This window comes from Cynocephalus volans, chromosome 4, assembly GCF_027409185.1.
Source record: "Cynocephalus volans isolate mCynVol1 chromosome 4, mCynVol1.pri, whole genome shotgun sequence".
Classification (NCBI taxonomy): domain Eukaryota; kingdom Metazoa; phylum Chordata; class Mammalia; order Dermoptera; family Cynocephalidae; genus Cynocephalus; species Cynocephalus volans.
The window spans coordinates 116,956,082-116,969,804 of NC_084463.1; the positions used below are offsets into that span (position 1 = coordinate 116,956,082).

The 13,723-nt window shown below is 41.4% G+C and overlaps 1 pseudogene; it reads left to right on the forward strand.

Annotated features, from left to right (window-relative positions):
• The first annotated feature begins 7,681 nt into the window (after positions 1-7,681).
• LOC134376398 (SUZ domain-containing protein 1-like) lies at positions 7,682-13,462 on the forward strand (annotated as a pseudogene).
• Positions 13,463-13,723: the final 261 nt, after the last annotated feature.

Here is a 13,723-nt window from a genome sequence, read left to right on the forward strand (position 1 = left end):
GAGAGGAGGGGCCCTGATCTGTCTGTCTCATACACTGCCGTATCCCCAAGTGGAACGGTGCCTGGCTCACGTATGCGTTCAGTAAATGCCAAACCCCTGGACAGAGCAGGAAGCTGGGCTCTGGGAGAGTGTCAGGCCAGCCTTCCAGGGACATAGGCGCTAGTTGGGAGAAGTTTCTCCTGAAAGTGAGCCTGTATGCCGTGTGGGTGCGAGGTATTCAGAAAGGCCCTCCAGACAGCTGCAGTTGTTAGGCTGGACCCTGAGGGACTGGTCAGGTTTGACTGGAAGAGAGTACTCCAGAGGGGAGGGACGGGAGAGCAAGCAGCGTTGCAGGAGGCGTGTGGGATGTTGAGGAGACCATAAAGGGGCTCTTTCTTGGAAACAGACAGTAGTATTGGGGAAGGAGGCAGTTTTTTTTTTTTTTTTTTTTTTTTTTTTTTTTTTGTCGTTTTTTCGTGACCGGCACTCAGCCAGTGAGTGCACTGGTCATTCTTATATAGGATCCGAACCCGCGGCGGGAGCGTCGCCGCGCTCCCGGCGCAGCACTCTACCCAGTGCGCCACGGGCTCGGCCCAAGGAGGCAGTTTTGAGTTAGAGTTGGTGTGATTGTAGAGGACCCTGAACACTGTCCGAGGGAGCCTCCTGCTTCTGAAGAGGTTCTTGAGCACATGAAAATAGGAAAGCAGTGTGTTTGTTGTTAAACATTGATTTAGAACAATACATTAAATGGGCAAAGGATACGAACACATAATTGATAGAAAAGTAATACAAATGGCTTTAAAAGATACTCAACCACCTCATAATATGAGAAATGCAAATTAAAATTAAGGTGAAATACTAATTTTTAGATGTCAGATTGGAAAAGATACATGTTGTAGAGACAAACATTCTTGTTCATTGTTGAATGAACCGTTCAAAAATGGTTCAGCCTCTTTGAAGGCAATTTGGCAAGAGCTATTACAATTTAAATGCATGTACGTTTAACCTAGTAATTTCATTACTATGAATTTCTCCTACATTAGTCTTCACATGGTCACAAATACCCGTATACTAGAGTATTCACTACAGCATTGTCAATAATCACAAAGGACTAGAAACATCCTAAATGTCTATCAAAAAAGAACTGCTTAATTAAATTATGACATACTGCTCAATGGAATGCTGTGTAGCTCTTAAGAAGAATGAGATAGATTTCTATGTACTGATATGGAATGGTCTCTAAGATATTAAGTGAAAAGGCAAGATGCAGAACTGTGTATATGGTATGATACTATTAATATATATAGTCTCTAGATTAAAAGTCAAGAAACAGGTAATTTTTTGACTTGTCATTGGTTCTGGGGAAGGAAACTGTGATAGAGTGGTAGAATATTTACTTTTCCTTGTGCTCCTTTTTATGCTGTTTATTATTTTTACCATTTAAAACATATGTACATTTAAAGATAAAAGAATATAATTCATCAATAGATCCATTAAGAGAAATCATGAAATTATGTCCATAAATGTCAAAAGATGTATTTGATAAAACCCAACACCCGTCACTGATTTTAAAAATTATGTTAGAAGCTAAAATAAAAACTAGTGACAATATCAAATGTTGGTGAGTGTGCAGAAAAGGCATATATTTATACATTGCTGGTGGGCATGTAAAATGGTACAGCCACTCTGGAAAATAGCTTGGTTTAAAAACTAAACATTCATGTACCATGTAACCCAGCAATCATACTCCTGGGCATTTATCCCCAAGAAATGAAATGTTTGTCCACATAAAATCTTGTATGTGATTGTTCATGGCAGCTTTATTTGTAATAGGCAAAAACTGGAAACATACAGAATGTCCTACAACAGGTGAACAGTTAAACAATTGTGGTACATCAATACAATGGCATACAACTTGGCAATAAAAAGGAACAAACTATTGATACATACAACTTGGATGGATATCAAGGCATTATGCTGAGGTGGAAAAAAGCCAATCTGAAACGGTCACAGATGAGTTCAAAACATTCTCAACATAAAAAAATTATAGAGATGGAGAACTTATTATTGGGTGCCAGGGGCTAGAGATGGTGGTGGAGAGGGGAGGATGTGACTATAAAGGAATAGCATGAGGGAGACCTTTGTAGTGATGGAATAGTTCTGTATCTTGATTTGTGTAGCAATCATGCCTACACAAATTGACACTCATGATAAAATGGTATAGATGTATACACACATATTGTACCAATGTCAGTTTCCTGTTTTTGATATTGTACTGTAGTGACATAAGATGTAACCATTGGGGGAAACTGAGTGAAGGGTAAACAGGAACCTCTCTACTATCTTTGCAAATTCCTGTGAATCTATAATTATCTCAAAATAAAACGTTTGGGCCGGCCCATGGCTCACTTGGGAGAGTGTGGTGCTGATAACACCAAGGCCACAGGTTCGGATCCCTATGTAGGGATGGCCGATTAGCTCACTTGGGAGAGCGTGGTGCTGACAACATCAAGTCAAGGGTTAAGATCCCCTTATCGGTCATCTTTTTTGAAAAAATAAATAATTAAAATTAAAAATAAAAAAGTTTTAAAACTTTAGAAAATGACAAATAACCAGATGTTTCTTTTGAGAGTATCTCTCTCAGACATACACAAACATTCCTTAACAATGAAATATTAAAGATATTCTCACTAGAATTAAAAAACAGAACTAGGGCCGAGCCCGTGGTGCACTCGGGAGAGTGCGGCGCTGGGAGCGCAGCAACGCTCCCGCCACTGGTTCGGATCCTATATAGGAATGGCCGGTGCACTCACTGGCTGAGTGCCGGTCACGAAAAAAGACCAAAAAAAAAAAAAAAAACAGAACTAGCACACCTTTTAGTGATGCTATTATTTAACGTTGTTTTAGAAGTTCTTACAGTAAGACCTGAAACAGAAATAAAAGATTTAACTATTGGAAAGGAAATTAGATTACAAGTATCTTTATTTGCAGACACAATGACATAGTGCCTTGAAATGTAGAGAACAAATCCAGAATCTTAGAATTGACAAGGGAATTCAGGACAAAAGTAATATCATAGAATCAATACTTCAGTAACCAGTTATTGGACTCTTACCCTTTATAACAGTAGCAAATACATAAATTTAGGAATAACCCTAACAAAAACATGTGTGTATAAACCTATATGATGAGAACCATACAACTACTGGTAGTGAATATTATAACAACTATGTTTCATTTTAAATATGTAAATGTAGAAACAGCAATAAAAATGCATACACTCTATCTTTGTAAGATTTAGAAATTCTTGCAATTACTAGTAACATAATCCAATAAATTCTTAACAAAATGTTTATATTGCATATTCTAGTTCAGTACCACCCAAAACAGTAGCCATTAGCCATGAGAATTATGGCTAGTCTGCATTGTCTGAATTGGTATGTGCTCTAAGTATAAAATACACACCAGAGGGCCGAGCCCATGGCGCACTTGGTAGAGTGCTGTGCTGGGAGCGCGGCGACGCTCCCACCGCGGGTTCGGATCCTATATAGGACTGACCAGTGCACTCACTGGCTGAGTGCCGGTCACGAAAAAACGACAAAAACAGGAACTAGACAAGGATGCCCACTCTCACCACTCCTATTCAACATAGTGTTGGAAGTACTAGCCAGAGCAATCAGAGAAGAGAAGGAAATAAAGGGCATCCAGATTGGAAAAGATGAAGTCAAACTGTCCCTGTTTGCAGATGACATGATCCTATATATCGAACAGCCTAAAACCTCTACAAAAAACCTCTTGGAATTGATAAATGATTTCAGCACAGTAGCAGGATACAAAATCAACACACAAAAATCAGTAGCATTTCTTTTCTCCAATAGTGAACATGCAGAACGAGAAATCAAGAAAGCCTGCCCATTTACAATAGCCACCAAAAAAATAAAATACTTAGGAATTGAGTTAATCAAGGAGGTGAAAAATCTCTATCATGAGAACTACAAACCACTGCTGAGAGAAATTAGAGAGGATACAAGAAGATGGAAAGATATCCCATGCTCTTGGATTGGAAGAATCAACATAGTGAAAATGTCCATACTACCCAAAGTGATATACAAATTCAGTGCAATCCCCATCAAAATTCCAAAGACATTTTTCTCAGAAATGAAAAAAACTATCCAGACATTTATATGGAACAATAAAAGACCACGCATAGCCAAAGCAATGCTGAGCAAAAAAAATAAAGCTGGAGGCATAACACTACCTGACTTTAAGCTATACTACAAAGCTATAATAACCAAAACAGTATGGTACTGGCATAAAAACAGACACACTGACCAATGGAATAGAACAGAGAATCCAGAAATCAACCCACACACTTACTGCCAGCTGATCTTTGACAAAGGCACCAATCCTATTCACTGGCGAAGGGACTGCCTCTTCAGCAAATGGTGCTGGGATAACTGGATATCCATATGCAGGAGAATGAAACTAGATCCATACCTCTCGCCGTATACTAAAATGAACTCAAAATGGATTAAGGATTTAAATATACACCCTGAAACAATAAAACTTCTTAAAGAAAACATAGGAGAGGCACTTCAGGAAATAGGACTGGACACAGACTTCATGAATACGACCCCAAAAGCACGGGCAACCAAAGGAAAAATAAACAAATGGGATTATATCAAACTAAAAAGCTTCTGCACAGCAAAAGAAACAATTAAAAGAGTTAAAAGACAACCAACAGAGTGGGAGAAAATATTTGCAAAATATATATCTGACAAAGGATTAATATCCAGAATATATAAGGAACTCAAACAACTTTACAAGAAGAAAACAAGCAACCCAATTAAAAAATGGGCAAAAGAGCTAAATAGGCATTTCTCTAAGGAAGATATCCAAATGGCCAACAGACATATGAAAAAATGCTCAACATCACTCAGCATCCAGGAAATGCAAATCAAAACCACATTGAGATACCATCTAACCCCAGTTAGGATGGCTAAAATCCAAAAGACTATGAACGATAAATGCTGGAGAGGTTGCGGAGAAAAAGGAACTCTCATACATTGTTGGTGGGACTGCAAAATGGTGCAGCCTCTATGGAAAATGGTATGGAGGTTCCTCAAACAATTGCAGATAGATCTACCATACGACCCAGCTATCCCACTGTTGGGAATATACCCAGAGGAATGGAAATCATCAAGTCGAAGGTATACCTGTTTCCCAATGTTTATCGCAGCACTCTTTACAATAGCCAAGAGTTGGAACCAGCCCAAATGCCCATCATCAGATGAGTGGATACGGAAAATGTGGTACATCTACACAGTGGAATACTACTCAGCTATAAAAACGAATGAAATACTGCCATTTGCAACAACATGGATGGACCTTGAGAGAATTATATTAAGTGAAACAAGTCAGGCACAGAAAGAGAAATACCACATGTTCTCACTTATTGGTGGGAGCTAAAAATTAATATATAAATTCACACCACACACACACACACACACACACACACACACAAAAAAAACGGGGGGGCGGGAAGAAGATATAACAACCACAATTATTTGAAGTTGATACGACAAGCAAACAGAAAGGACATTGGAGGGGGGGAGGGGGGAGGGAGAAGGGAGGGAGGTTTTGGTGATGGGGAGCAATAATCAGCCACAATGTATATCGACAAAATAAAATAAAAAAATAAGTAAAAAAAAAAAAAAAAAAAATAGGGCCAAGCCCGTGGCGCACTTGGTAGAGTGCTGCGCTGGCAGTGCGGCGACGCTCCCGCCGCGGGTTCGGATCCTTTATAGGACTGACCGGTGCACTCACTGGCTGAGTGCCGGTCACGAAAAAACGACAAAATAAATAAATAAATAAATACACACCAGATTTTGAAAACATGGTATGAGAAAAATGTAGAATATTTTATTTATAATTATTTATATTGATTACATGTTGAAATAATATTTTGAATATATTGGGTTATGTAAATACATTATTAAAATTGCAGTTACTATTTTTTGAATTGTGGTCATTCCAAATTTTAAAGTTACATATGTTGGCTCACTTGTGGTTCACTTTATATTTCTATTGGACAGCACTGTTCTAGCTTTTTCATATCACTCTTTTGTGTATCTATAGAACTTACTGCCTATTAGAATTTCCTGGGAGCTTTTAAAAATACCTGGGCCCTACCCTAAGCATGTAACTGGTGTTGGGTAACATTGGTGTTATTTAAATCTCCCCAGGTGATTCTAATATACACCCAAGGTTAATAACCCTGATATCAACTCCAATCTATCAGGCCTTAGAAAATTCTTTTTCATATTTTTTATTCCATATAATTAAGGTAAGGCACTCTACAGGATAAGAAGTTACATTTAAATCCAGGTTCAAAGACGTTGTGCCATTTCCGTTCTGAATTGATGCCTCCTGTAATTGATCAAACAAGATGTGAATTTTCCCATTGCCTAGCCATGGCAAATTTTCTAGTTAATAAAAGCAAAGTCGTGAATTTTTTTTGTTTAATGTGTTATATGACCCCTCAACTGAGAACAACTGGCAATATTTGAGCCGGTGCCTAGGGGATTGGGTTTATGATGCATTTAAGTCATAAAAAGTTGTGTGCTTTTTCCTTTTTTCTGATCATCACATCTCTAGCAGGCAAGAGTTCTTATCCCCACTTTTAGAGGAGCACACTGACGCCCACAGAGGGCAAATGGGTTGCCTCAGATCATATGGCTAGTTACGTAACACAGCCAAGACTTGAACCCACCTCTCCACCTGTCCAGGGCCCTTTCCAACCTAATTATCTCAGGACAAATCACCAACTGTGATAAATGGAGCTTTCTTCCCAGAGCCTCTTTTCCTTGATTGGCGCTAGTGAAGAACTTTATTTTACTCTAGGTGGTCCCACTGATGTACATGGCACTAAGCCAGCAACTTAAAAGCATAATAGTGCATGTTCAAAGATGAATTAAAATGTGATTTAGTTAACCAAACATTTGCCCAACAATTTTCAGCTTCCAGGTAACCAATAATTCCATCAGTGTCTTAGCCCATTTTGTGTTGCTATAACAGAATATCTGAGACTGAGTATTTTATAAAAAAGAGGTTTATTTGGCTCACGATTCTGGTGGCTGGAAAGTTCAAGATTGGGTAGCTGCATCTGGCAAGGGCCTCAGGCTGCTTCCACTCATGGCACAAAACAGAAGGGGAGCGGGTGTATGCAAAGAGATTACATGGTGAGAGAGAAAATGAGAAAGAGAAACCAAGGAAGTCACTCTTCTTAACAACCTGCTCTCATGGGAACTAATTCATTCTCGTGAGAGTGAAAACTTACTCCAGGAGGAGGGCATTAATCTATTCATGAGGGATTCACCCCCATGACCAGAACACGTCCCTCTAGGCCCCACTTCCCAACAGTTCTACATTGGGGATCAAATTTTAACATGAGTTTTGGCAGGAACAAGCCACATACAAATCATAGCAATTATTATCCTGTAAAAAGTCTCCTTTACTTTACAGGAGACAGCATGGCATGCTGGAAGAGCATGGACTTTGGGACCAGACAGACCTGAATGTGACTCTGGATGCTGCACCCTCATGACACTGTGTGACCTTGAGTACACCACTCCTTTTATATACTGAACTCCTGTTGGCAGTAGACACTACAAAGTCCTAGAGCTTCAGCATTGCATACACCATGGTCCTCACCCTTAGAAGTTCTCAGTATTTGGAAGAAGTGGGTCCTTTAACTGTCAGAAGACAAAGAGCTATTCTGGAGCAAGCACTGCGGGGTGTGGTGCAGGGAGCAGATGGGGACTGCAGGAGCCTAAAGATAGAACACCCAGCACAGTCCTTGGCCGGCTGCTCAATAAATACTAGTCCCCCTCCATCCCCACCTGCAGTGATGGTAGGAAGCAGGAACCCTTCCTAGAAGACACTGTTCATGATTCCCAGAGCAGTGAAAGGGCCCTACAGTGTCAGCCAAGGTTTCATTCCTCACCCTTGCCACTGTGCTATTCCTTGCTCCTCTGACATGATCATCCAATTCCTTTGTTTTTTCATTTAAAAGCCTCTTCCTAAACATCTACTTTGTGTCATTCACATAGTAGGAGTTAGTGTAAGGGAAGAAAGAAAGATAGGAAAATAAGTATTAGGGTTCAGAGCCTATAAGGTGGATGGAAGGAAGGAAGGAAGGAAGAAATGATGGGTTTATTATAAGAAATTGGCTCACGTGATAGTGAAGGCTGATAAGATCTGCAGTCGTTCTGGCTGAGACCCAAAAGAGCCATTTGTGCTGTTCCAGCCTGAATGCCTGCAAAAGCTGATGTTCCAGTTGAAGGAAGCCGGTAGGAGGAATTCCCTTTTATTTGGGGGAAGTTCAGCCTTTTGTTCTATTCAGGCCTTCAGCTAATCGGATGAGCCCCAACCCTGTCCCCACCTCCACATTAGGGAGGGCAATCTGCTTTACTCAGTCTATTGATTTAAATGTTAAACTCATCCAAAACACCCTCACAGAAACACTGAGGATAATGTTTGATGAAATATCTGGGCACCCCATGGCCCAATCAAGTTGACACATAAAATTAAACATCACAATAAGACAGAGCCCCTTCCTTGGGGAATCTCTGACAGAGACAGGTAGCACTCTGCAGCTCTCAGATTAGAGAAGGCTTCCCAAGAAGAAAGAATGGAAGCCACCTTCCTGTGAGCCTCTTCCTTCTAAATTCAGGTGGGGATTGCTTGTCCTCACCCCTTCCTCTTGTCCCTCAATTCCCAGCCTTCCAGTCTGTTCACAGCCCTGCAGGTTCAGGGTCTACACTCCCTTTCCCTTTTGGTTCAGCTGAGAAGCCACCTCTCTCTCTGACATTTCTTTTTTTAAACATAAGTTGCCCATTTGATGCCCTATTACCCATTGCCTATTACTCCCTGCCCCAAATACTTTAAGATGTGTTTCCTACAAACAAGAACATTCTCCTACATAATCACAATACAATCATCAAAAGTCAAAATCAGAAATTCATATTGCCGTATTACTACCACCTAATCTTTAAACCCTATTCAAGTTTCCCCACTTATTCCAATAACATCCCTTCCAGGAAAAAGATTTGGTTCAGGATCCTGGGATGCGTTTGGCTGTCATATCCCTCTAGTCTTCAGTCTGTAACAGTTCCTGATGTCTTTTGTTGACTTTTACAACACTGACACTTTTAAAGATTATAGGCCAGTTATTTTGTAAAATGTCCCATATTTTGAGTTTGTCTGATGTTTCCTTGTGATTAAATTTAGCTTATGCATCTTTGGCAGAAACGTCAGGTAAGTCATGCTGTCGTCTTCTTGTTGCATCTGATCAGGCAACACATGATGTCAGTTTAGCCTGTTACTGATGATGTTCACTTTGATCACCTGATTACAGTGGTTTCTGTCAGGCTTCTCTACTATGAAGTTACTCATTTTCCTTTATATTTTGTGAAATAAGTATTTTACAAGGAGATACTTTAAAACTATGTAAATATTCCATTCATCAAATATTCAGTTTATTCACTTATTCATATCTATATACACTAAGGTTTCCTATCTTATTCAGTGAGTTATAATCTGTTACCATCATTATTTATTTTGAAACACAAATTGTCCCAGATTTGGCCAGTGTGAACCCTTTGAGCTGGCTCCCGTGTCCACTTGATATCATTCTTTTTGATTACTTCTTTGCTTTCTGGCCCAATAAGATGTTCTAGGCTCATCTTAACACTTTTCTGATCCAGTCATTTCCCCGAGGACCCTCAGTTCCTTTTATTGGAAAATGGTATTTAGAAACCAAGATCTGGGTGCTAAGTATGCTCATTGCTTATTATGGTATGGCTGTTGCTAGGCCCTCTCAATGGACAGAGCTCATGTACATCTATAATTTATAATTATTTCTATAGCTACATATAGATATATAGATAAATGTTGCAAACCACAAGTTCATGCCAATACCTCCAATTCTAACACAATACCACAGGTAAGTCTCTTCTACAATGGTGAGAAACCTGGCACTCATGATTCTTAATATATTTACTCATTTGATCAGTCCCCCCATATGTAGCCAGTCTTCCACTGGGGCCCCTCCGCACATGAGGCCCTCATCACCTCACTCAGGCTCTGACATCCCATGTCGACTATCACTGCGGCTCTCCCTAAGGGCCCCCCACACTTAGAAACCCGCCTCACTCCATCCTTGCTCCAACACCGTGTCTGTGTCCTCACACCCACCACATGGATGCCTTCCTTTCCTGGTTGGGCCACCCTCTTGATTAGCACTCTCTTTATCCCAGTTGGGCCCCAACACCCCAGGCTGGGTCATCTTTGCTGGAGCCACCGTTTTCACCCTGCTCTTGGCCAGGGAGGCTCCCCTTCCTCCCCCAACACACACACACCTCCAACACATGCTTGCCTTGCTCAGACCCTCATAATGGATTCTGGACTGATTTCTTCAGAAAGGGAAGGGAAAAGGTAAGAGCTCCCAGCACTTCTTAACAGGCAACCCTGCTGTCACTTTCATTATCATATCACCAGCTGGCTTCAGTCAGCTTCCCAGACTCATAAGGAAAAACAAACCCACACATCTGACACATTGTAGAGAAGTTTTATACAGAGACAGCCTAAAATACTCCTGCACAGCACCAGGTTGATGCAATATTTCCTTTGTCACACTATTTGGCAGCTGCAGATACCAGTTTCTTTCCCCTTTTTTCAGAGCACACGGAGACACATACCTAGCCCTATATCCCAGAATGCCCACAAACCATCCTCAGAACACAATCTACAAGTCCTGATGACTGTTTTTCAATATATTGCAGAGTACATGAAAACACTATAGCATTTAAGGCAAAAAAAAAAAAAAATTCCAAACATCTCTTCTTGTAAACATGCCCCTGTTTGAGCAGCAGATCTCCAACATGAAGCAATTTGGGCACTTTCATGCCCAAGGTTCATGGAAAGATTCCCATTATCTTTTAATCTATTTTGTCACAAACTTTTGAAGTACCCTCATACATTCTCAGTCCTAATTCCATCAATTGTTAGCTGTGTACGTATCCTGAACATCTGTAAAATGGGGGTGATGCTGTTTACCACAGAGTTATTGTAAGGATTAAACTAGAGAACATGTATTTGAGCACTCTGGAGAGAACATTAGTTTTACCACTAATGATTGTTATGTAACACTGCTATGGAGGAAAGACCGACATTCCCCTTTATTGAGAATCTACTATGTGCTGGGCTTTTTTCTATTCATTCGTGAATGTGACAGTACTTTAGAAGTTTTGATCTTGGACTCTACTGTTCTGCTTTAGGATGATGAAGAGAAATGGAGAGGGAGTCCCTGAGGGACCATTGGGAGACAGATGGGAAAGGGCAGCCTAGGTCCCTGGGAAGACGCAGCTCTCCTCTGTTTCCCAGCCATCTCCTTAAGTGCTCTCAACCCCAGCAGACCACATCTCCGGGAGGGATATTGGGTGGGAGTCATGCAGCTAAGGTGCTAACCTGGGTAAGAAGGGAAGGATCAGAGGTGCGTAGACTCTTAAAGCTGGGAAGGCCTTTAGAGATGGCCTTTGGCCTTCTGTTTCTTCTGTAAAATGAGGGGGCTGGAGTACTTCTCTGAAGATTCAAGGGGACCTTTGTGACCAAGGCAAGACTAGAATACACAATGCCTGAGCACTCCCCCAGGTCAAAGGTGCCCGGTGGCTTCCCTGTCAGTCCTATTTTAGAAACAGTCCACATTTACAGGTGGAGAAATAGAGACCCAAGGAGTGGAAAGGTCAGCAAGAGACCCGCCCCTCCCACTCATGGGAACAAGGCCTTGTATTTGCTGTCCCATGTCTGCTGTAAGACACACAGGAGGAGCCCCGGCTGCTGCAGATCCTCCCTGGTGCCCAGGCCACACTGGGCAGTTCTCATACTGGAGTGGGAGCACACAGCATTTCATCAGCTCTTGTGGCAGTTGGCAGGAGGCTGAATCTAGGGAAGATAGCCAGGAAAGGAAGGAAGGAAACTCACAATTACTGAGACCTTATTGTCCACAAAGCTTGATCATCTAACTCCTCATAACTATTTTACAGGCTTAAAAAGTGAAGTAAAATTAAAAATAGCAATAATAGTAATGATAATACTATTTCAAAGGAGACAAGAGGGAAAGCTCTTTACAGAAAAATGCCAACTAATCAACGTAGACAGCATGATAGCTTTAGAAAATCACTATTTAACAAGTACTCTGCGGGGCTGGCCCGTGGCTCACTTGGTAGAGTGTGGTTCTGATAACACCAAAGCCAAGGGTTCGGATCCCCATACAAAGATGGCTGGTTAGCTCACTTCGGAGAGCGTGGTGCTGACAACACCAAGTTAAGGGTCAAGATCCCCTTACCTACCGGCCATCTTTTAAAAAAAAAAAAAAAAAAAAACGTACTGTGCAATAACTAGTTCTGCCAAGAATCATCAGCAGGTGCTGAAACCATTGGGTAAAATGTTTTGGGGAAGAAGGATATTTCACAGCCTCTCAGTACCATCCCATGCAAATTACAAAGGAAAAAAAGTACCTTTACAATGAAGAAATCTAGGGGATACCCCTTAACCAAATAAAAATCAATGTCACCCCCAGTTATAGAACAAACTGATATCATGTGCCTCTTGACATGGTAATGCACTGAGGACACTCCACCTATGCAGCATTCCTGCAAAAAATGTCTGACTAGGAAACAATCAGACAAATCCGTATTAAAATATATTCTACAAAAAAATCTGGCCTGGACTCTTCAGAAGTGGCAATGTTATGAAAGACAAAAAAGTTGGAGGACTATTCTAGATTACAGACCTAAATATAAAGCCATAAAGCTTCTACAAGAAAACAGGAGAATATCTTTGCAGCCTTGGGGTAGGCAAGATTTCTTGCACAAAACACAAAAAGCATTAACCATATGAGGAAAAAAATGGATAAATTGGACTTCACCAAAATTAAATATTTCTGCTTATCAAAAGACATTAAGAAAATGAATAGGGTGGAGGAGGGAAAGTCACGAGTAAGACACAGAGGAGGAGGTCTCAGAGCTGGGAGGAGGCGGCAGACAGTAGGGAAATAGACTTGGGCTAAAACACTAAAGATCACACAAAAGGAGAGCAGGAAAACCAAATCCCCTCCCAAAGTGCCCATGGGGCCCCTTCACAGATCTGCATCCTCAAGATGCCCACCAGCAACGGTATGGTCAGCAGCCCAACTCCACCAGCAGGCCAGCCCTTCCAGACAAGTCCCTAATGCAGTGGGAGGCAGAGTATGCCAGGCCCAAAAGCAGACCCTGGGCAGCGCCAGCCCAGGGAGCAGCATGAGACACCCATCTTCAACAGGCCAACCAGGATCTCCCAACCCAAAGAGAGCAGTCAGCCCAATAATGTGATCAGACAGCTTTTGGGTCCTAATGGGTCACAAGGCTTCAAACAGTGCAGATAAATGCAGGCAAAAAAGGATGCCACTGCTGCCGCAGTCACCGCCTCCCAGGTTGTCCACCATGCGTCACACTGCCATGGCAGACAGCTGGACTTGAGGAGAGGAAATGACCTGACTTACTTGCACTGTGATCTCCCTTGCTCCACCCACTTAGACATTGAACCCCATGTACCGTGGCCTCCCCTCTTTCCCACTTCCCACTGTGATTGACACATTGTTAACAAGGGCTGTCCCAAATCAATGGAAAGGGAAAGGATTGGGGTT